At 45.0% G+C, this 22,532-nt stretch overlaps 1 long non-coding RNA gene across 2 annotated transcripts in view; it reads right to left on the reverse strand.

Annotated features, from left to right (window-relative positions):
* The window catches only part of LOC146203928 (uncharacterized), an 83,343-nt gene that overhangs the window by 27,270 nt on the left and 33,541 nt on the right, over window positions 1-22,532 (reverse strand). For both annotated transcript variants that reach the window (XR_014702565.1, XR_014702564.1), the window contains exon 3: window positions 11,660-11,789. This is a non-coding gene — a long non-coding RNA (uncharacterized LOC146203928). The remainder of the gene's footprint in view (window positions 1-11,659; window positions 11,790-22,532) is intronic.

Below are 22,532 nucleotides of genomic sequence, written 5' to 3' on the forward strand. Positions count from 1 at the left end.
GAAAGGCGGAGGAGCTGAAGTTGGCTGTAGAAGGGCGAGGTCCATGACGGAAGAAGCAAAAGTGAAATGGTATGGAAGAAAGTTGAACAGTGTACTGCACATGCGAGAGAGTAGTCGTAGTCGTAGCGCTGCATTTGTGCCGGATGATGCGTTTTAACGCAGGAAAACTATAGAGCTCCCGTAACGGAAACCCCGCGGTGTCAAGGTTGCAGTCGCCGTTGTGAACGAACAAATCACGGGCCTGTCTCGGGCATGTGAAAGTCACAGCTTCTAAATGGAGGTTAGATGTGGTTCTAACCCTGCACTCAGACATCCAAACCCTCGATCACACAGGAACGGCTGTGTGCAGGGCACGGTTAATACTTGGCTTTCTACCTAATGACAGTGGTCTTTAACACAATGCGTTATCTTACGAATGTATGATGAAGAAGATGGCTACACAGTACGAAACAGGCACTGAACAAGGGTTGTTGGGGAACCTCTGTTCGCAAGCCGAGACGTTTTGACAACGAAATTTGTCGAAACGTTGGCTGGGGTTGTGAGCGGCGGTTTCCTTTCCACACTTATTCACTGCTCTTTCATATATAGGCCTGTATTTTATCCGTGACAATATATGTATGTGAGGCAGCAGCTGAAAAAATTAAGGAAGTCATGATTATTACGTTGAAAAGATGAGCACATAGGCGAACCCGGATCCTAATATGGATCCTGAGAACGATGTCAGTGATACCCTCAAAAGGGAAACTTATGTTTACCCTGAATGTTGCCGCGCAATCGAAACCCTCCCACGTCGCCCAGTCTGCCCTTGAGGCGAGGTCGACGAGACACACCATGGCAGCACCAGCAGGCTTCATGCCGACCTCTTTTTTATAACAGTCGCGAACTGGAGATAAATTCAGTTCCATTTAAGGAGGGACTCAGGTCTTTGCAGCCGAAAATCGATCAGAGAATTGGATTTTCGATCTCGTTTTCGCGATTCTGAAATCTTTCCGCAGCTACCTCTGAAGTTTCGTTGAAAAATATCGCCTAATTTGCACGCTACAGTGTTCCAAAGATGAGAATCAGTGCATGTGACCCTTTAAACTGAGGTCAAATCGAGCCGAATTTCGATCCCCCACAGCTCGAGAAATACGCGATCTGCGGGCATATTCTTGGTGTCATTCTTAAATCGCGATTCAGGCCATTCCTATATTTCGGTAGGCGACCATGAGCGAGCCCACCGAAATGGGAAAACAAAAGTATAATATCGCGTGAAACATGCGCGCTGCTATTGGTCTCCCACCACACGTGAGCAAAATGCCGAGCTATGGTTGGCTAGCGGCGTCGACTGCTCGTGGTACGGTGCCATTTTGATAAGGTCTCTTTGTTAGGCCTAATCGGCCTAGTGCCGTTCCCTCGTCGTAACCACAACGTGAAATGCGCAATATTTAGATTCGTGCTTTGTTATTAGCCTAAAGAAAGTAGCGAGAGGAGATAAACGCGCTGGGGACGCTGCATCGTCCCATCTGGTTATCTGCGATCAATGACAAAGTGCCAACACTCCGCGTCAAGTCCGCGATGGCCTGATAACGGCGTAGCATAGCCGCTCGTGCTCAGCGCGACAGCGAGGAGCAGCACGACCTGCCCGTATGGAATCGTGATGGTGCAGATGAGCAAGTACAGCTTTCAACGCAGGGATAGATCGCCCTGTGAGGCAATGCCGCGACCGACCGCAGTGGCAGTGGCGAAGCAGCAACCCGCAACACACGGAACATAGAGAAAAGATTGTGCGGAACCCCAAATACTGTCGAAATAAACTTGCTTCTGAATGCTACGCGGTGCAAGACGAGCAATGGGTGCTTATCACTAGTTGCAGGCTGACTGCATTTACAGCATGAACGTGAGAATGGCGGTCGCGCGCCAGAACTTGGCACCAACTTTTGCGGAGGTCACGGTGCAAATGCACTCGTCTTGGTGGCGGCCTCTGGACCATGCGTTCCGTTTGCCAGAAATTTCATTCTTTGAGGGCAAATTATATTGATGGTAAATGATGCATTGACATCGGAAGCTAGTCAGAACCCACTTAAATGAGTTACTGTTAGGTTTGATGCTTCAAAAATTTGTCAACACGTTTTTCTTCAATTTCTCCAAATGGTAAATGTTTGGAGGTGCACAATCTCTAGTTCTACTTAAGATATTGCTATAATTCCTTTTGCACCAGAAAAGTAAACTCATTTACAGTGCGAAACTATCAATTAATTTGTGGTATTTAATGAGGAAAGGTTTTTAAAACTGCATGTTTTCTGGAGCGTCCAGGTGGCATTTTGGTCTTTGAACTTTGACAAGCTGTAACTTCGGTTAAAATAAGACCAGGACATTCAATCTTGATTTTTGCATTCTTTGTGTGTTTTAAATTGATTTGATAGGTCAATTTTCATTGTAACTTCTGTAGTTTTAATGACAGCTCCCCTCCAAACAAAGAACATAAAGTGCTGAATATCTTCAAAACTAATGGCTTACAGAAAATTTATGTGCATATTTGAAATCAGCACAAAAAGCTGCCTAAATGGTGCAACTTTCATCAAAATCTACCAGTAAATAAAAAATATTGCCTTAAGACCAGGGTTAAGCAGGGAAAGCAGGGAATCTCTAACTGCAGATAAGAGATCCCTATGCTAAATTTCTTACCTGAGTGAAGCGACAAAAATAAATACATGAACCGGTTTCTCGTGTTGTGCATTTACAGCGTATTCTGGGAATATATATATCCTAATACCTCCCCCCTTTGCATGAACGAAACACAAATTCGCTCAGCATGGCTGTTGTAATAACGAATTCCAGTCAAGTATTTCGAGTTGCATCATGTAGAATTGGCATCAATCTCAGATGCTCGTGTCACTGTAGCATGGGAGGCAACACATGGAAGGTGTACATCAGCGTCCTTTTCCAGTGACTTAAATATTTATTAGCTGTGAAGTCGATTTGTTGGGGATTTATTTCTTGAAGCGAGCCAGTGGCCATGGTACCTGCGCATGCCCGGCCTAACAGCTAGACTTTGTCATCGAGGATTTCCCTCGACTATGAGACCTTCTACTGCTCGAGCGTGGAATCTATATGGGAGATACTTCAGCGACAGACTCACATTCTACGGTATAGCGTTGGTCCACCTGCGCCAAGCACATGGGCCTTGGCATGAGATTGGGCGGACCCTATTAATAAAGAGGTGCAGGAAAGTGCGCGCCTGAAGTTCCCTGCACTGGAGCGACAGCTCTACACTTGACATGACATGAAGGGAAAAATCCTTTACGGTGCCCTTGAGAACTTCTGGTAAGTTATCGTACATTTGCTGCACTGGATCAGTACCCTCTCCTTAGACCACCGCTAGGATATAGACATAGCAAGCCACCGCAGAGGCGATTTCCTTTCTATGGGCTTCGGTGGGCTCGGTAGCTGTGCCATGATGCAGCCTCCTCATCCACTGATTTTCGCTACGCAGGTGCTCGCGCCTGCCTTTGCCTGCATCTTACCAGCCATCTTCGACACTTCGTGGCTCGTTCTACGAGACCCGGGACAGCCGTTCTACGTCGAGATCAACGGACCCTTCGTTTTGAGCAGCGCTGATGCGTCGGTGAAAACAGCGCTCCCTTCCTGGACCATCGACGCCGGATAGCAAGCGCAAGCGACAGCGACATCATCGACCCTGTCAACGTATAAAGAGCACCGCCTTCCGCCTGCGCTCTGTGGGCTCGGTAGCTGTGCCATGATGCAGCCTCCTCATCCACTGATTTTCGCTACGCAGGTGCTCGCGCCTGCCTTTGCCTGTATCTTACCAGCCATCTTCGACACTTCGTGGCTCGTTCTACGAGACCCGGGACAGCCGTTCTACGTCGAGATCAACGGACCCTTCGTTTTGAGCAGCGCTGATGCGTCGGTGAAAACAGCGCTCCCTTCCTGGACCATCGACGCCGGATGTCAAGCGCAAGCGACAGCGACATCATCAACCCTGTCAACGTATAAAGAGCACCGCCTTCCGCCTGCGCTCTGTGGGCTCGGTAGCTGTGCCATGATGCAGCCTCCTCATCCACTGATTTTCGCTACGCAGGTTAGTTCTTCATACGGCCTTTTTTCTAAAAAATGTAGTGACCGTTGCCCGGTACAGCTGCCGAGCCTGCAGTGCTGCATTTCTATGGCTGGTGAATGCTTTTGTGCTGTAAAATCTCTTCTTCTTTTGTCCAGCGATATTGAAACGAACCCTGGTCTGGACAAACTTGATAGTGTCCTTGCTGAACTTAAGAAATTGTCAGCCGGTCAAGGCCAAATACTCGCTGATGTACAGGAACTCAAAGATCAGATGCGTTCTGTCGACCAAACCATTTCCGATCTGAGTAAGTGCCTAGCAGACCTGGAATGCCTCTTTCAGGACATTCCTACTCTAAAACTTGGCATAGAATCCGCCCAGGCCGTTGCCGCTGAGACTGCTTCTCTTGTTACCAACCTTGAGGCTCGAATAGACGATACAGAGAACAGGTCACGCCGCAACAACTTGATATTCTATGGCCTTCCAGACAACAATCCCCGCGAGTCATTCACAGAATCTGAAGAAATACTAATTAAGCATTGTCAAGATGTCTTAGAATTTACCTTGGAGCCCAGTCAGATAGAGCGTGCTCATCGCTTGGGACGCCATAACAAGGACCGTCAACGTCCTATTATAGCAAAATTAGCCTCTTTTAAAACAAAAGAAACCATTCTTTCCAAAGGCCGTATGCTGAAAGACACGGACTATAGTATTGGAGAAGATTTTACCCGCTCTGTTCAAAAAGCCCGCAAACATCTTGTCGCATTTGCAAGAGCAGAAACCGGACCGTTTTCTATGCGGTACAAGACCCTATTTCTCGGCAAGAAACGCTACACTTTTGATGATGCTACTGAAACTGTTAAAGAAATAGCATAGCGCTTGCAGCACCGTCAACACTTATCTAATCCTCGCCATAACTCCCCTCGACAGAATATTTCGTTTTCGGTTATCTATACTAACATACGCAGTCTGCTCTCTAAGTGCGATAATGTATCCAGCCTTGTTTCTTCAACGGGCAGTAACCTGCTTGTACTGACAGAGACTTGGCTGACCGATAACGTGAGCGACACTGAAGTTCTGTACAACTTACCAAATTTAAACCTTTTCCGAGCTAATCGCAAAGGCCCCCGAGGAGGAGGCGTTCTTATCGCTACCAGCAATCAACTACAGTGTTCCCACATTCACATAAAATCCGACCTCGAAATATTATGGCTGCTTTGTCGCGCCGCACCAGTATCTATACTAATTGGTGTTTGCTATAGACCCCCCCCCCAGTAACCCCGAATTCCCTCGAAAGCTGCACATCCTGAACAAACTTACAACAAAACACCCTAATGCACACGTTTTACTTTTTGGAGATTTCAACTATCCTGGTATTGATTGGAATAACCCTCATCAGCCTATTTTTAGACAGGATGAACCACGGGAATTCATGGATGTGTGCTTAAATTTTAATCTAACTCAATTAGTAACCCAGCCTACACGCATCGCAGGAGATACCGCTAACATTCTTGACCTTATACTTTCTAGCCACTCTGACAGCCTCAATTCCATTACTTATCTTCGGGAAATTAGCGATCACAAAGTCATCCATGCGTCCTTCTCCTTCACTCTAACAACAAAAGAAACTTCCAAAAAAACAATCACCCTTTATAACAAAGGAAACTACGAAGCCATAAATAGTGAACTGGAAGCTTTTTTCCCAACTTTTCAGCGCTCTTTCCAAGAACAAACAATCCACGAAAATTGGTTGATGTTTACCGATAGAATGAACGAACTTACTAACAAATATGTTCCCAAATGCAGCTTCCGCGCGAACAAACAGAAACCATGGTTCACCAAGGCTCTGGGGAGATTAGAAAACAAAAAGAAACGTTTGTTCCGAGGGGCCAACCAGACTGGACAGGACAGCGCATGGGAAAAATATTACACCGCTGAAAGGACATACCTGGTTGCAGTAAAAAACGCCAAACGCTCATTTTATCATATTGACCTGCCCAACATACTAAAAGATAATCCAACTAAATTCTGGCAGCTTTTAAACCCGCAATCTATACGAACTGTTACCCTCACTGATGATTCCGGACGCGCTGTTTCCGATGATGAGTGTGCTAACATCTTTAATTCTGCTTTCGCATCTGTATTCACTAAAGAACAAGAACCGCCTCCCCTCACGACAGCAAATTACCAAAGAACTTCAATGCCTGCCGTTACTTTCTCGGAAGCCGGCATATCATGTCTTATTGATAAACTAAAATTGTCATCATCCACCGGCTTTGACAAAATTAACACAAAGGTTCTAAAAATGTTAATCATACTTCTGCTAAGATTTTATGCTTGCTTTTCTCGCAGTCTCTCTCTACAGGTGCCATACCCCATGACTGGAAAGTGGGGAAGGTCATTCTGGCCCACAAGTCGGGTAACAAAGATTCACCACTTAATTATCGGCCCATATCACTCACCAGCATACCATGTAAACTTATGGAACACGTTATTTACTCTTTAACGATGAACTTTCTGGATTCAAATAATTTGTTTCATTCTTTGCAGCACGGATTTCGCAAAGGATACTCCTGTGAAAGTCAACTAGCACTTTTCATTCATGACTTACATGCTAACCTTGATGCTAACCTCCAAACTGACGCTATTTTCCTCGACTTCGCCAAGGCATTTGATAAGGTACCTCATAACCACTTATTTTTGAAACTTTCTTGCCTAAACTTGCATCCCGATATACTAGCATGGATAAAAGAATTCTTAACTCACCGCTTCCAATCAGTCATCGTCAATAATCAAATGTCTAACCTCCTACCGGTCTCCTCGGGCATGCCCCAAGGATCCGTCCTTGGGCCACTTTTGTTTCTAATTTATATTAACGACCTTCCTGAGAACTTAGATTGCCATATTCGGATGTTTGCTGACGATTGTGTTATTTACAGAACAGTCACTAACACTTTCGAACAACAATCCCTTCAAAATAATTTAACTCGTGTGAAAGACTGGTGTAATGAATGGCTAATGACATTTAACACAAGTAAATGTAAATATATGTCGTTTCATCGTCGCCATTACCCCCTCCTGTTCAGCTACAGCATATCTAACGTTCCTCTCGACCTTGTCCAATCATACAAATACCTTGGTGTTCATCTTTGTCAGGATCTTACGTGGAATACGCATATCTCAAACATCATATCATCCGCTAACAGAACACTAGGATTTTTAAAGCGTCACCTACGCTCTGCACCTCAGCATGTCAAGCTCCTCGCATACAAATCACTAGTTAGATCAAAATTAGAATATGCATCTCCCATCTGGTCTCCGAAACAAGCATATCTACGTAATTCAATTGAAGCAGTTCAAAACCGAGCAACTAGATTCATTCATTCATCGTATTCTTTTGATATCAGCATATCATCCTTAAAATCACAGTCCAACCTATCTACCCTTGCTCACCGTCGCTACATTGCTAGTTTATGTTTGTTTCACAAGTTTTTTTACTCCGAGCTACGACAGGAACCTTACATCTGTGCACCCCCACCACGTATCTCCCTCCGCACCGGTCATCAGCAGCAAGTGTCCCGACATCGCGCCCGCACCACTACATTTTCTTCATCATTCTTCCCCCGGACTGCCAACGACTGGAACGGCCTTCCCCGAGAACTTGCTGCTATCACATGTCCATCTTTATTTCTTGAACAAATCACACGTGTACTTGCGCAGTGAAAAATCTTGTATTTTTATAACTTACTTACACATATATGTTACCAATTCTGTTTTTCATTTCTGTGCGCCGCACCCCTTATGTAATACCCTCTAATGAGGGTCTTTAAGGTATTAAAGTGATGTGATGTGATATTGAGTCCGACGTGTGCTGGAGCCTATTAAAAGATAAGTTTTCTTCAGCTGGTGCAACCTTCAGTGCAAGATTCGAAGAACTGTCCTGTTGAGAATAATGCTTGCGTAATTATGTGAGGTTGTCTGCGATTGACGTCTCAGATTTCCCTATTAACCCTTTGAGGGTTTTTGCCATACATGTATGGCGGTGGTCTTTTGTCCCGCAAGGTTTTTGCTGTACCTGTATGGTTTCAATCCTCCGTTTGAAATGTCACGCCCTAATGATGATACATGCTCACTGGGAGGCGCTGCCACCTCCTAGGGCTTACAAGGAGCACTTGAAATTTATGGTGCTGCCTTCTTGCCAAGATAAACAGAAGGGATTGGTAGCTGCAGCCTGGTCTGCGGCAACACCACCACCATGATCGCGGAGGTGCGAAACTTGATTTCTATATTTATGGGCCCTTCTGTGCAGGGGATAAACAGAACTGATTCCTAGCTGCAGCTTGTGGCCCAGGCCCTTGCATGGTTTTGGCTATCCCCCCATGATCGCAATGGAGGCATGCAAAACTTGATTTTTATCTTTATGGCCACTCCTGATGCAGGGGCCACAGAAACCTATATTCATCTTTATTGGGGCTGCTGTTAACTTATTTATCATGGAGGCTCACAAGTATTCCTGCTCTCCTTATTGTTTCCGAGCAACGTTGACTTCAAAATACGGTTCCTAATATTTTTCGACAACTTTTCCCTGACTTTACTCATATTGAACTTTCAAAATCCGCAATAAAGTAATTTGACCATCTGGGGAAGTTTTTTCAAAACAATTCGACCCTCAAAGGGTTAAAAATCTATGTTGCTGTCGGCAGAAAGTGATCTATACGAGCGCACCCAAGCCCACTAAGAATAGTGACAAGGCCAGATATGAAGCTAGGGGTGTGTTCTGCTCTAAATGGTACGTTACAGTTTTTCCTAGATTTAGGCTCTATTAAAAAACAAAATACATTGGTTAGAGCTTATATCGACGTAACGAAGGTAGGGGGATTCGATATAACATTGTCAGTGGATTTCATGTGATCAGCAATATAGTATGTTGATTCCTGCACCCTAAGTCACAATGCACGCTTGTGCAGTGTTACATGTAGTTAAGGCAACCACAAGTGAAATTTCACTCGCTTTAAAACTGCAGAAGGCAGTACAGCGACTTTAAGACCCATTCATTCAATCAAAAATGTTCTCGAGAGAGATAAAAATCCCATAACATTGGGAGCTTTGGGAGCAGTAGTAAAGCCATTTTGCAGCAGCTCTGGAGCAACAAAACGAGAGCTTTGGAGCATTTGAATTATGTTTTGGAGCATGTTTCTAAAGTCAAACGCCTTTGATAATTGCAGAATTCTTTTTCTGAAATGCAAAATCTAATCTGATTCCTTTTATGCAAGTTCAATGCCTTTCCAACTTCGCACTCACCTCTGACAAGTCAAATGGTCAATCATGTAAAGATATCATGCAAGATGCCGACCTTAGCAAAACTTGGAAAAGACTAGCAGCAGACGTAGCGCTTGCTGGTTAGCTTCAATACTGAACATCTAGTCTGACCTAATGCTTTTACCTGTTTTGACTTGATAGATTCAAATGTCGAGTCTACCACTTCGTGTGTCCTGTGTCTTCTTCTCTTGTGTGTGTCTTCCCGTGCGCTTTATCTTCAGTCAAGTTACAATGCACCATCTAGCCCAACTTCAAGTTTTGTTAATCTACCACTTCGATGCGCTCTAGCAGCAATACTAATTTGGAGTTCAGATTATTGGGCATGAGATTTCCGCTCCCTATCTTGTGCACATATATTTTATATTATTTATTTAGAATACACCTTAAAGACTCCAGATAAGGGGTATTACATGATCCCTTTTGATCCTATGCCTGGACTGATAAATTACTGAGCACATGGATATTTTGTCTCTCAAAAAGGCACCAGACCACTATAACGCACCTTGGCAAGCTTGGCGCCCCTGCTGCTCCCATGCTTTTTGCATACTATGGGATCGCAGACTGCAGCACGACCTCGATTGTCTTGTTCATTTGTAAATATGGCGGAGGTCTTAACAGAGCTGGAAGCAGGCTCGGGCACTTTAGAGCAGCTTTCGGATGTAGACAGATGGCATTGAAAGGTAGTCTTTCCATCCTACAGCTCTTTTACTTCCCTGCCTCTGGCCAATAGTTCATCATTCTTTGCTTGAGCAATGCTGAGGCTCATTTTTAATATTTTGGCGATAAACACTGTATGCCTTTCCAACACTCTTGAGAAGCATCCTAGTGATTGACACCTTTGGCGTACCAACCCATAATACTTCAAGTATGGTTTTGTCTACAGTAGGCCTAGCAAGCTTCTCACTGACAAAGAGGCTCGATGGTGAAGTACCTGCTCGTTTTCACAGCAGAACCATTAGAATAACTCATAAAGTTTTTGCAGTTGGGACAAGTTTTCTTCCTAATGGCTCACAGTAGTTTCCACTACCACTTCGCTTGTATGTGATCAGTATTCAGAAAAAGTCAAGTACACATAGCAGTTGTATGCAGCTCCCTCTTGGAGATTTGAGAGCGAGACAGCATGTGAAACAAACAAGACAGTGAGACGGTATTTATAACTGGCCTTCACTTTACAAGAAAAAAAATGCATGACGCTCATCTGAAGTTGCAGTAGGTACGCGACGCAACATGCCATCAAAAATACTCCATACACAATTTCCCTTTTGTTTGTAGCAGCCCACAGCTATACTGCATGCAACCATCTGGCCCCATCTACTTTGCTAGGTTGAAACATCATTCATTGGCCACCTTTAACATAAATCGCCTGGCAATCGTTATATTGTTTGACCACGGCAGTGCTCCTGCGCTCCCCACTGCAATGCATGGATTGAACGCTTACCTTTCTCCCTAGAGTCAATATATTAGAAAAGTTTAGTCTAGCGCGTGGACGCTGATGTACGAGAAACGCCAGCAATTTGCGGGACGTCACTCCGTCTGTCGCATCGGCACTTTTAGTTGATCGTACGAAAACACGAAAGTAAACTGCAGCGGTGAAATCTATATTCGAAACAAGGAAACACACTGAGGCTTTCTTTTTGTCACTCGGAAGTCAAATCCAGCTAAGTCGCTTTGGGACGGTAACCAATTCAGGGCAATAAAAGCTATGCCAACAAAACGATGCGCCTTGCTATGGTTAGGAACAGCGGAGTCGTCGCAAAGAATCGAAAATAAGGCAAGTTTATCTCTCATTCGTGCTGCTGTCGGCGAGAGGAAGTAATGCGAATGTCATTTGCATAATTTAAAGGCAGTGAATATGACAAAAAAACTAAATAACATTGACGAAATCTCGTCGAGGCGGGTGACTTGGGCGCCACCATGTTGACGCTATTTTTCATCGCGTCAGCAAGAGTGCTCACGCTGAATTCGACAAACGGCGTACGTGAGGCGGTCGTATGTGAATGCTCGAGCTCAAATAGCACTTCACAGCGCATGCGCACAACGAAGCACGCTATTTTACAGCCTTCACTGTCCCTTAGCGTATGTCTGCGTACTCTCTCATAAAAGTCTCTTAACACTATATATGATCAGTGTACTCCGGTAACACTTACGGCAACACAGTGTACGATATGACAAAGATGTCAGTTATGCCAGTCTCCTAACGTGTGTGTGAAAATGCGCACGAGGGACACATGCGGTAGCCGGTGAAAACATCAAAGCGTGCGTCATGTAAAGAACTTCACTTACTCTTCCATCTCGTGTTGATGCCGTAGTTGCTCCCTGTATATCTGCTACCACTGGTTTTTGGTCATGCCGTACAAAGTCTTGAAGTCCGCGTTTTTGTTTAGAACATATCCAGGTGAAGCTGGCAGGGGCTCTGCGAATGCCACACAGCAGGGAAAATATCCATTTATTTTGTTCATGTTTTGCAAAATATTACAAAAAGCTTCCACATTTTACCCCCAAACAACCCAATCCGCATCTACTGTCCAGTTCAATTGTAGCGTCGGAAGAATCTACGTGTCATGAACGAGCAGAAATGGTCGTTTGCTGCATTTTGTGCAATTCATGTTGTATAGAAGGTCAACACAAATTTATTGAATATATTATGTGGATGAAAAGCAGTTTTTTATATGTACCGAACAAATATCTTATTATTGCAGCAAAAACTCCATCTAAACATCAAATGAGAATCAACTTGAACACTGGCAAGACGTATAACTGTATCTGCCATGTTTTCATCAGAATGCATCAAGACTTTCCCATCGAAAACAATTCACTACTCAAGCAATGCTAATAGGTAACGTTGCATGCAATCTAGACGTATCAGAAAGTAAACGCTAAGCAAATGGCAGGTCACAATATTAAGTATTGAAAACATTATACTTTAGAAACTCGCTGCGATGGTTTTTCAAATTAGGGCCTTCGCCTGCTGAACCCAAGTATGTGTGATCGAATCCCACTAGCAGTGACCATTTCTTGGTGGAGGCGAAACCCAAGGCACCTATGCATATTTTGATGTCAGCACACATAAAGCCGCATGGGGAGGAAATTACCGTGAGAACTGCACTATCCCGTCCCTCAGAGATTCTGTCACTTTGGGACGTTAAACCCTCCAAACTAAACCAAGCCATTATTCTTTCCCGTTGGGCATTCATTGCTTGTTGCTTATTGTTGTATTCCTGTTTATGACTTGGGCCACAACATATCTAAGCTATGTCTTTATTTCTCGTTACACGAGATTCTATTTCTATACCCCCCCCCCCCCCATGCTGCTCTATACACGACTGCAATAGCCCAAGAACATTACCCCCCCCCCATGCTGCTTTATACACGACTGCAATAGCCCAAAAACATTAAGAAAAGTGGAATGCATGGCTTCAATCAGTAGATGAAATGTGCTGATGATGACAGCTACAGCCCTCGCACCATACACACAGAAACGGCAGTTTGTTTCACGCGCGAGTTGCGAGCTGATGCGCAGTTAATTTAAGACGAATTCGTAATACTGATGTTCCTAGATTACAGAAGAAAAAATAAGATATGTACGTTATTCTGAAATATTCGTTATTTTGAAATTCGTAATTCTGAAAATGTTTTACATTGGCAAAAGCAGTTGTTGGGAGAGTTGGTGTTTTCGATGATTCATAATTACAACGCAAAAGACAGGACAGAGATGAAGGAGGGGAATCACACATTGAAAATGCAGGAAATCTGCTGGGGATTATTAAAACATTCGTTACTGTGGTGTTCGCAGAAATGAGATTTAACTGTATATGCATGAATCACCTGCTAACTCGTGACGTCAGTTCCAGTTATTATACATGACCGGAGAAAACTAATACCCCAGTCACACGGGAAAGTTTAGTGACACTTTCACGAAGTGCACTTACATAGGAAGAGTGACACTTTCGGTGCTTGCTGTCACAGTGCAAAATCAAGTGTCATTTTTAAATGACGGCAGTGCCGATGCGGATGCTGCATCTGTGTGGAAATTATTTAGTTTTCACGAAAATAACTTAAAATTCAATTTTATTGCAAGCACAATTACCTTAAGCTAATATTCAGTTTATTTGTGCATTTCAGTACATGGTTTTCACTAAAAGAGCATCGCGATGTCGCACGCGCTTTTCGCTAACATGCATGGTCACTACTGTTTACAAGCAAAACCGACCTCGTTTATGATAAATAGTTGAGCTACTAACTGCGGTTATCGTGAACGTAGCTTTGCAACTTTGATTTGCATCGTTAACCAAGAAAATGCCGGTAACGCCTACGTATGGAACGGTCACCGGTGTTTGAGCGCAAAAGTGCACGAGTTGTATGATTCAGAGCAGTGTGCATTTTTCACACGAAATCATGTCCGACGGCGCTTCTATGCAGGCTAAAATGTTCAGCGGTGCAGTACCACGCATGGCAGCATCGTCACGTCTTCACAGCATTGCTTGGCATGTAGTTGTACACAGCGTCGAAAAATGTCCAGTTTCCACAGCATCACGAAAGTAGGCGAGAAGTTCGCAGCGTTCACAGCACCGGATGCTACTAGCTTTCCGCTGTAATGCCGCTCGTGAGCGCCCATGAACGGCAGAGCGCGCGGGGCAAGTAGCGCTTGGCCGTGCGCTCCTCCGTGGTCGTCGCTAGGCCTATAGTGTGTTTCGCATCGAAGTATCAGTGGGCGGCACATTCGTACGGCCAGCTTAATAGGACATATGGCTCACTTGTGGCATTGCCTTGAGAAAAATGAGAATAATGAGAGAAATGTGCAATTCAAATTGACGCCTTAGGAGCGTAGCTAGCATTTACGTGTACTACAATAAGGGTGAGCTGCGCACCGCCGCTGGTGACAATGGCTATGAAGTTCTGAGCAGAAATTTGCTTGTATCGCAGCAATTACTCCTACTAGCGACTCGGTACGGGTCAGCGAACCCCAAGAAGAATTATTTCTGATATTGCTTTACTCCAGGGTTTATTATTTATGGGAAAAACAAATTTTCGCACACTTTTCTGATGCCGGCAACAGTGGGGCCGGATGCGCCATGCGCCGTAAGGTGCTGGCTTGGAGCTGGCCGCTTGCGGGAGCAAAAGCGGTGCTGTCTTCGGCCGGCGCTTGAGCGAAATGCTGCCGTGTCAAGTGATGACTTTCTAGACATTGGGTTACAAATAACTCCAACTTCGTTGATGCAGCTTGAGATACCCCATACCATTGAAGTGCAGCAGCAGACGAACGCTTTCACCTTAGCGCAAGCACTGAGAGCGAGGGTAGCTATAAGTATAATCAGTTTTTAGTTGGTGACAGCTTAAATCCCTTGCCTATTAATAGAAACGCTCATAAAATAACGATAAACATTTCAAAACCTTGTAATTCTCAAAAAAATGTATGAGTATTATGAAGTGCCCTGTTGTAGAGACTACACACTCGCTTGCCGGACAAAGTGTAGTGAGTTCGCCAAACTCACTTCACGCCGTGTGTTGAGCAGCGCGTGTCATTAAAGTTCATCGTGTGACATGATGCGAATGACACTAAAGGCGAGTGCACTCGTTGAAAGTGACACTAAACTTGCTCGTCTGACCAGGGTATTAAGTGGATGCTACTGGCTTCATTGGCGTCCCACGCTATTTTGATGCAATTTTGACATTTTTGACTATAATTAATCAACTAATAATTGTAAAGTCATCAAACTTGTCTTCTAAGTTAATGTTTTCCTCCTCTATCTGATGCAAGCATTCTTTTTGTACGATCTTTATTATTTCAAACTTAAAGAAAGCATTACGCACGGACACTATAATGGCTGCGAGCATGAGCCGTTAAAGGGGAGATGACAGGGTTGTTCGATGTATTGCCATCTTATACTTCTGTGAATAATATACAGGTCCGTGATTCTACTCGCAAAGTTTCGATGCCTAGCGCGCGGCGCATATTATAAAAAAACGCGATAGAAATCAAAATTGGGAAGCTCCTCCCACTAAGAGCAACCGCCATTTCGAAATGCTCATGCGACGTCACGGAGGATACCCGGCAGAGCGTCGTCTGCAATATCAAAGGACGACTGACACAGCGGTTGTCCCTCATGCCGAAGTGCTTGGTGAAGATGTTACCACACGAAAGCGATATAGATGAAGGCATGTTTTCTTCAGCATAAGGCACGGTCACAGTCAGTGGGCGGCACAGTTATAGGTTCCTTATCTTATCGAACACAGAACTTTCGCATTACACCGGTGATGACGCCAGCACGGCCAGCGGTCGCTTATCACCGTAGTGTGATGTTTTCGGCCCCGCGACGCCGACATAACTAATTTGCGGCCGGTCGTCCGATCTGTTTTGGTCGGATCGGAGGCCGAGCGAGAATTTGCCACCCGATACTCAAGTGAATGGCCTGAACAGCTGCGCTTGTCTGTAGCTTGCTGAGTTAGAAAAAGGAAAAAAGAAGCTACACTTTATATGTTCCCCCTTGTCATCAGCAATGACCTTAGCTAGAAATGTTAATCGGCGCGTACTGCCAGCTCGTTCAGCGACGAGTAGGCCTAGCGCGAGTATGCAAGTTCGGGTCTAGAGTTTCGGCAATTACGGAGTGCGCATTCACAAGCTTTAGCGGTCGCATGTGGTCATAGAGTGTAGTTCTAGCAGTAGCGACCCAAAATCCACGACTGCTTACCTCACAAAGCAAGCGCCGTTATATGTGACCCTGTCTATAGCGAGCGCAGCCGGCAGCTGTCAGCGCCACTTGTGTGTATACCCAGCGCAGGCAGGGGACGTAGCATCCACAGCGGTTCTTGCAGCGCAGTTATAGCTTGTGAACAAATCAAGGTGCAACTGTTGTGAAAAGAAGTGGATAGTTTTGGTATTGCAAGCTCAGTTCGCATTTTATGCCATGCGAACGAGAAGCATACCATCCAGTCATATCGAAAGCTAAAAACAACCACGCTGGGGGCGCAGTCGTAATCTGCGAATCAGCGCATTCCAGTGGAAGTTTAGGGTTCACACACTAAATACTAAATTGTGTATGCTTACGTTGAAACACTCTAGAGTCATTTGCTGGAGAAGCACCAGAAAAATGGAAGGTGAGGCTTGGGAGTTCGTCGCAATTGTGAGCGCGGCTGCGGGGGAGGCAAGAAGGAGACGGCAGCGACTAGGAGACTTGGTCGGTGCGAGCATGCAGTGAGGAGCAATCGAATCGCGTTGGGTTTTGCCATGACGGGACTGAAGAGGCGGCACATGCTTTCGTGCACTGGCTGTGGCCAGACTGAACATAGTTTTGCAAAAATGCTTTACAGCCGAAAATAATTCAGTCCGACTAACACGCGCATATTACAGCAAGTCATGAGGTAGTGATTCGCTCAAAAGTTTTGGCTGCTCCTCTAATAACGCAAGGTATGCTCTTGCGTCGAGTTATGCTTGTTTGAGATTTACTCTTAGTTTTTAAACCCAGGAGTGACGACAATAGCTCAACAATCAGGAACATTACGCTATCCTCCCCACCAGTTTCACGGTACATGTACATGTACGGCCGAAGGAAACGTTGGACAAAAGCTTTTATATGCGGGAGCGCTTGTTGCTAAAAAAAAGCTAACTCTCATAACGTAGTAATAATATGGTTTTGGCTGCATACCTAAATTATATGCCAGAGCCATCGATTTCAGCCTCCTTAGCAATCTCTAGACGCAACCCAAAACAAGTCCTAATCACTAAGATCGCATATTGTAGTGAAGGCTTCTCAAGGAAAACATGATATGTCAACAAAATATTTTTGCTGAAGAAAAAAAAAGCTCAATGACCACCATCCAAAACGTGCATGCAAGAGTGCCGCCGGCACCGCAAATAGCAGACGACATGGAGACGTCAACGTTGACGTGACGTCAGCCGCCAATGGTTGCCAGACCAGAAAGCTGATTCCGACATTAATAAAAATTAATTTTGAAACTATCTACTGTACGGAATGAGCTCAAATTACGAGGATTTGTAATATAACGTGTGAGGAGTGAAATGTGATATTTTTATGCTCAGTTGTAGCTGTCATGACCCCTTTAAAGGCTTTTGCCCTAAAATCGTAAGGCCTTGTTTCATTTATATTGTAGTGCTTGATGTGTACCCTAATGCAGGGCCTTTTCATTTAGAGAATAATATCATAACATTTTGGGCAGTGTTCAGTCCCTTTAACCTCCCAAAACAACCATGAGCAATGCCGTAGAGGAGGACTCCAGAAATTCGACCACCTGGGGATCTTTAACATGCACAGACATCGCACAGCACATGGGTGCCTTGCTTTTAGCCTCCATCAAAAAAGCAGCCGCCGTGGCCGGGAATTTGATCCTGCATCCTTGGGCACAGACATCGAGCCCCCTAACCACTACATCAAGCACTACAAGTGTTGCACAAGCATACACACACACACAAAAGAATGGTGCAACAGGAATTTTTTTGTGGAAAAAAAAAAACAAAAAAAAAGAACTATTTCGCATGGTTAGATAAAATGTAAATTAGGTGCATTAACACATATAGCTGGCATTAATACCAGTAAATTCAAGACTTGCAGAACTGGCAGGACCTCGTTTCGAACGTAAAGTTCAACATTAAGGCACACAGCTCACGATGAGACCTAGTGAGGATGGTGGCAAGTTGAGTGTTTTGTGCTCAGGCTATAGAAGCCGCCACTGTAGTGTCGGAAAAACGCCACCGCGCCGGCGGCAGAGGAAAAACGCTGTGCCTATCCAGACAATAAATTTAGTATGTTCTCAGGTTAATTTGAAACAAGCACATGAAAGGAATTAGTCGTGAAAAATTCTTAGTTCACGTGACAAACTTCCTTCCACGAATTTTAATCACTGGTGGAGAGTGTGGCGGGAGGCGTGATGAACTGGCACCACAAACTACTATGGGCTATTAGGAGGCTGTCTGAAAGTGAGAAGTGAAAGCAAGCAGAATGATGAGCATATGATGTGTAAAGAAGCTGCTAAACAGTACCGGCTACTAAGAACTGCATGAACTGTTCACTTTCTGTTACCACAGGTATTTTCCCCATTTCATCTAACACCGTCAGCGAAACCGTTACAAGCCTGTTCGTTGTGAACGTAGTGGCTGTTGCCATGGTACTTGTGTGCAAACATGTCATTTTTGTACATGCATTGTTGAGTGTGATGTTAGTTTGCATAAAGCATGTCATTCATGCAGAATGTTTTGTGTTGCTGCCTGGCCAGCGCATGGCCATGCTGCAGGGAAAGTGTATTCTGCTACTGTATTGCAAACTCACAGCTGAATCTGCTGCATGAAAAGAATCAATACGCACGAGAGGTGGCTGCTGGACAAAATATGTGGAAGCGCTGGGTGAGAGCAGCATGCGACAAAAAGTAGCAATAAACAATCCGCTGGGTGTGCCAGCGGAACAAGTATGGTAGGCACTCCCGATGCATGCGCTGCCATAAATGATTGGATTGGCTCGTGCAACTTTAAGCCAGCATCAGTGCACTTATGCTGCCAGTAAAAGCTAACAGTTTTAACTGTTGTACACACCGCTATCACTATTTTCATTGCGGCTAATCGCAAAATATGGTAATTCAATGCATTAAATATCTTGCTCTGCCTAGTTTGTACGAGAGCATTTCAGGAATCAAAGTATTTACCTCCAAAAAAAAAGCCACTAGTGTCGCCAGCTACCCCCCCCCCTTCCCCACTACTTCAACGAGAGTGCCAATGGCCTAGAAAGATGCCTGCTGCATGCATCGGAAACCTGCTGCCCTTACCTGTCCTATTTTGCCACTTTCCACCTGAGGTGGTAACTAGAGATCCGTACGGCGCCCGCCTGCAACATGCAACTGCGCATGTGCTTTCCGGACTGCCGCTCCCACTTCGACACCCCACCACCCCAACCCCCTCTGCGGAGATAGGGGCGTATTTGGCGCCATCTCTCGACAACCGCCCACAAAATGCAGCAGGTACGGATCACAGTTCCCACCACCATACTACCGAGGAGACAGAGGCATCGCCCTTCTGTATCAGGCCCGCACGGGCGCTCTCCTCACAAATCAACGCCGTTATGAGCTGTTCAACGTGGACAATAAGTGTCAACTGTACGGTGCATCGGAAGAGACCCTACTAGATGTCCAACAATGTCCAGCTCTTCCTGCGGATCCGCGATCATGCACCCTGGCCGAATGCCAGGGTACATGATCGCCAGGCCGAAGAGGCCCAATCAGCACACGCTGAGGCCACGAAGGTACGGCTTCAACGTTGGGAAAGGCAGCAGCCACGCCGAAATATCAGCAGGGAATCCTGAAACGGGTCCTGGCCTGCCAGAGCAGCTCTGAACTACTTGGGAACAGCACGACAACAGCGGCTACAACGCAGTGCCAAGGATTTGTGCTACCACAGACAAAGCATGCCGGCAACAGCCACAACGGCTAGGGATGGCTGATTTTGCGACTGGCAGTGAAAGATGCTGCGACTTGGCCTAAACGTGGCTACTGGATTGGATTCATGAGGCTTCATGAGCCCGCTCGACTGACGGTGCCACGAAAGACTCATAATGCAGTGCACCGTGATGCAGTCTTGTGATGTATTTCTATTTTTCCCTTAACTACTCTCCGGTAAGCTTCTTAAGGGGGGGGACTGGCTCTTAGCTATTTTTCTTAATTTTCGATCAAACTTGAAGAAATTTGGTACTCGTTTCTTGCACCGATTTCAAATATGTCACCATTTTTCCAATTGCCCAATCAGTTCAAAAGATTAATGAAATTAAGTGCTCAAAATTTTCAAAAACAAAAAAAAATAAACATACTACAAAAAATTCACATGAACACTTTAGAAAGCAAAAGGAATGCAATGTTAGGAGCACTTTTTTTATATAACGAATATTAGAGAATTTAAAGCAGTTCAAAGTCCACTGTTCCAAATGTGCGTGCCCTACTGCCTCATCTAGAGCATAACTGAAAAACTTGAAATGTAAGTTGCAAAATCTGTTTCTAACATTGTGTGCTTTGCATTTTTAGCTACATGGCACAACAAAAATTATGGCTCTCCCTCCATTAAAGGCAGAGATATCACTTCTGCAAATGAGCATGAAGTCAAGAATGGGTGTTTTGAAAAAACGAGGAAAAAAAGAAATTACTGTCTTTAGAACTATCTTTTTAGAACTATTTTTTTAATTTATGATTTTCATTTATGATCTTGAATCACAATCACTGCAATAAAGCATAAATCAGCATTTTCGAGGCTGATTTGGACGAAAGTTACAGCTTGTGAAACGTGGCAAAGAAAAAGCTCATTCTGGCTACAGGGACAAAATATTTATTTTGATAATTCGGGAAAAAAAGATCAGTGGTTAAAAAGCAGTGTTGGTGCAGGACTTATATGAGTTTATCTTTCAGGCAAAAAAAAACAATTATAGCAATAGAAGCCGAGATATCGCTCCTCCAAAATAAATTGGTGCAAAATGTTATGCAAATTTTTTTAATTACCAAGGCTAACAGCAAGTCGATAAAGTGGGTTATGACTGGTTTTTGGTGTGAACGCACCATTTCCCGTCGAGATAGTTCCCCTGCAACACGGAAGGAAATTTATTTCAGAAAGCTTTGCAATTCCACATGCCGTGAGTGATGCCGTTTCGCGACCGCCGTTGTCGCCGCGCTGCTAACTTTTCTGAGCGTTCGACCTGTAGCGTCCATGAAAACTGCTTAGGTATCACTTTTTCATCTGCATCACCATGATTACGATGATCACACGCAAAAGGAATCGCCTCGAGAAAATCGTTCGCTCTCCTGTCTGTCATGCCGAGCACCATCGGCAACGCCGTTATCCGACCGTTATCGGCCCATCGCGGAGCGTCAGCGCTTCATCACTGATGCTGACAATGTGATGGCGCATTTTCGCGTCTCCGTAGCGCCTATCTTTACCTTTCTTCGCCTTTCAGACCAGTATAAAGCTCGAGCCTAACTTCTCCGCATTTTACACCATCACGAAGTCACAGTTTGGACAAAGTCCGCCTCTGCTCTCACACTGACAAGAGGCAACAAAGAAAGAAGGCCGCGGCGGCCGCAGCAGCGCGAAGCTGCACCGCTGCGCCGGTTGCATCGCTGCATCACAGGTGCTATCAGTGCTACCGCGTGCATGCATGCACCCCCTGGAGTAAAAATGGATGCTTCCATCAAGGCGGTAAGCAGAGACGAAGGAGCTGTCTATCGAAAAATACGACAAAACAAGGGAGACCAGTGACCCGTTGAACAGCGCACGTGTGAAACGTAGGAAGCGCTTGCTCTGCCGTCGGCCACATAACGCCGGGGTCCGCTTTCAGCACGCTTCGAAAGTCGAAATACCGCAACGCTTTATCGTAGTGTACAATCTTGCAACACTAGCCCGCTTTATTTACACGAGCCAGCATTATCGCGACTTTAGTTCCCTTAAGGTAGAACTGCTGCTAATTTTCGCTAATATAGGCACGGACTCCCCGAGTTTTCCGTGAGTTTTTCAACATTATCCAGATTCCCTGAGAATTTCCGGTTTTCCCGGTTGGTAGACACCCTGAGACGATAGCAAATTCTCCTAGTTATCTCCTACTGAGACCATCTTGGGCAAGCTCTATATGTAGCCTCCAGCTCATGCCACTCGTTCCCCGCTATACGCTATATGCGATGAGCAAAACGCCGACAACGCCGCCTGTCACCAAAGCCGCAAAGCGTAGGTGGACTCTGTCGGGCGCTGTTCATGTCAGCGTCTATGCGCGCGCGTCGTGCTTTCATCCTTGGTTGCGGTTTAACAGATATAACGCCACTGTCAACATTTAGCAATGTCCAGGAAGAATTGCTGCGTATTTAGTTTTTCGAACTCACATAAAACCTTGCCAGGAACACGTTTGCATCAGTTTCCAGTTATGCTTCACGAGAACGACGGCGGCCGTGAATCGCAGCTGTTCGACGCAGAAAGCAAGCAATCCCACCGAATTATATTTGTTCAAGTTGTCATTTTTTCGACGCGCTGCTACAGACCAAAGCTAATGCCATTTCCAAATTATGGTAACTGCGATTAAAATGATAATGTTGGTACGCCTTCAGTATGTTGCAAAGATGACTGCGCTATAAACGAAGGCAGCCTTTAAATTGACATTCATGTCTTGCATCCCTTGTAAACAACCTG

The sequence above is a fragment of the Amblyomma maculatum genome, chromosome 1 (assembly GCF_055883805.1).
Source record: "Amblyomma maculatum isolate TAMU_Amacu chromosome 1, ASM5588380v1, whole genome shotgun sequence".
NCBI lineage: Eukaryota > Metazoa > Arthropoda > Arachnida > Ixodida > Ixodidae > Amblyomma > Amblyomma maculatum.